Below are 2793 nucleotides of genomic sequence, written 5' to 3' on the forward strand. Positions count from 1 at the left end.
AGTAGTTCTTCATAAACTTCTCAACTACTTGCTCCCATGATTTAATCTCCCCTGGTTCGAGAGAATAAGCCCGTTTTCGTGCTTGGTCACTGATAACGGGGAGAAATGCACGTTATTACAGTGCTAAGTTATTAAACAATGAAGGTTTGCATTGATAAAATTTGTTAGATTGCGTCCAAAAAGCATTAAGTTTATAACATTGCGGTCGCATGCGTTCATCGCATAAGAATAGTTAACTTTAGTATTTTTATGCAGAATATGCATTAACGCAGGGCGGAATGCACGATCACAAGAAATCAACGGTCGAGCGCAGCGTTACCGCAAGGTTTTTGCAGTGATTTGTGTTCGCACACATCTGCCCAAGAAGGATTGCCGCATAGAGCCGGCGCAACTTGGTGGGCGCATATGAGTGAAATGCATAATTAATCACGATGGGACAGAAAGCGAATGATGGTCGAATCCGAATTAAGTTGACAAGCCGCTAACGATAACACGTACACTCAGCATTTCGGTGAAAAATATTCGGCGCATCAGTCAGAGAATTAAAGCAATTCCATATGTGCAATCATAAGAGAGAAGTCGCCCTTCACCCCGAAGCTCTATAAATACCGAAGGCATCCTTCAGAAAAGGGGTTAACGAGTTCATCTATTCACGAGTTCGAAAAGTTAGAGAATTTTTCCTTAGGTAGTTTAGCCTTATTCTTAGATTTTCTTTTATTTTAAGGCGGAAGCGAGAGAAGGAGGTTGTCCTGATAGATCATTCCGGTGAGCTCGGGAGAGTGTCGGAAGCTTCAAGATCAAAGAGAGGGCCAACTCCTGCGGAAGTAGGAATATCTTTTGAATCGAATAGAGTTACCAGTGTAAAAGCCTCGGGCAGCAAGGGATTGCTACCAAGCTCTCTTCCCTTATCTTCCATTGTTATTTTGTATTCAAACTCATTTATAGAAATGGAATTTACTTCTCTATATTTGTTCACTCTCTGTTATTTACACATGAGTAGCTAAATCTATTGAATGGGTTGAGAAACACTTAGCTACCTTAACTGAAGATATTCATCCTATGCGATTATCTTGTATTATGCATGCTTCATTCGTCTATTAGAGATACTTGGGAGGGTAGTCTAAGGACAAGATCTAGGCTTGGAAAAGTCATATTAGAATCTAGGCTTGGGGGAGTCAGATTAGAATGCATAATCAAGAGATAGGAGCTTAGGAATAAGCACTGTTTTCTATTAACGCATCGCATGCATCCTAGAGATAGGATATGATTGTGTGCGATCACCTTGCCTTTCTGTGCATCTTGAATCATCGCATAGGAAAAAAAGTAGAGACTTAGGAATAAGCTTTATGGACACTTTTGCATTCAACACATGCATCCTAGAATTAGGAGCACCGCATTTGCATTGGAAAATGACTTGTTATGCATGGGTGTAGCATGATCGCATAATTTGACGCATTCCCAGGTAACGCTAGCTAAAGACCTTCTCAACCCGTTCATCCACATACTCAGTGCATCTATTGCATAATCAAACTTTTCTCAAATCCTCCATATTTATTTATTTCATTACCATAAACAACAACACAAAACAACTATTTCAATTACCGGTTACCGTAAAGTCTTTGTGAAAAATTATCACCGTATATTATTTTCCCAAGTCCTGAGTTCGACCCTAGACTTACCAGGAAACTCAGTGGGTTTTATACTTGGATTCCACTGAGAAATCTTGATTGTTCAACACAATTCCATCACCGCATTTCATCCATAATTTCACCTCATAAAATAACGCATTAAGTCTTTGGCGTCGTTGCCGAGGACTTCGATAAAATAGTGTGTTAACTGTAATCTTTTTTATTTCGTTACAGCTCTCAATCTTTGGCAAACTATGACCCGGGGATTCAGAACATTTCGACGCAGACTAAGAGACAACCGTCAACTACAAGAGAGAACCCCAAGAATGACAGAACAACCGGTAGAAAGGGCCGCAAACACGAACAACATAATGGCCAACCCCATCTTTCTAGCGAATGACCGCAATAGATCCATTCGGGACTATGCATCGCCCAACCTCTATGATTTCTCTCCAGGAATCATGAAACCAACGCTAGATGGATTGAGGTTTGAAATGAAGTCGGTAATGTTGCAGATGATCCATGCTACTGGGCAGTTTGGAGGGAGGCATGGCGAAGACCCGCACGCCCACCTCCAGAGCTTCATAGAAATCTTTAACACTTTTGAGTTCCTAAATATCTCTATGGAAAAAGTTCGACTAACTCTATTTCCATTTTCTTTGTGTGATCAGGCAAGAAATTAGGCATATTCTCTCGAACCGGGGGAGATAACTTTATAGAAGCAAGTGGTGGAAAAGTTTTTGAAGAAGTATTTTCCACCAACTGAGAATGCTAGGAGAAGGAAATTAATAACAAATTTTGAACAAGAAGATGACGAATCGTTCAGCGATGCTTGGGCGAGGTTTAAGCGGCTAGTAAGAGACTGTCCACATAATGGCTTACCAGACTGCCTGCAGATGGAGATCTTTTACCAAGGACTGAATCCCTCTTTGCAGACCGTTGCCAATGCGGCAGCCGCTGGTGGTCTGCTAGACAAAACGTATGAGGAGGCTAAGAATATGCTCGATTGCATCTCTAAAACTTACGAGGACTAGAGATAGAGCGATCGGAGAGTGAACATAAAAGATAATGACGCAAACAACGGGGCCATCGCATCCCTACAGAATCAAATGATTGCAATGATGAGTTTTATACAGGGCATCGCAATTAATAGCACGAGAGTGAA

At 41.2% G+C, this 2793-nt stretch overlaps 1 non-coding gene across 1 annotated transcript; it reads right to left on the reverse strand.

Moving 5' to 3' along the window:
- Window positions 1–2401: 2401 nt before the first annotated feature.
- LOC120076966 (small nucleolar RNA R71) lies at window positions 2402–2508 on the reverse strand. Its single transcript, XR_005481710.1, has one exon. It is a non-coding gene; the product is annotated as a small nucleolar RNA R71 (small nucleolar RNA).
- Between the last annotated feature and the right edge of the window lie 285 nt (window positions 2509–2793).

Source organism: Benincasa hispida, chromosome 4 (assembly GCF_027475165.1).
Source record: "Benincasa hispida cultivar pf3 chromosome 4, pf3_genome.v1.1, whole genome shotgun sequence".
In the NCBI taxonomy this organism is placed as follows: domain Eukaryota; kingdom Viridiplantae; phylum Streptophyta; class Magnoliopsida; order Cucurbitales; family Cucurbitaceae; genus Benincasa; species Benincasa hispida.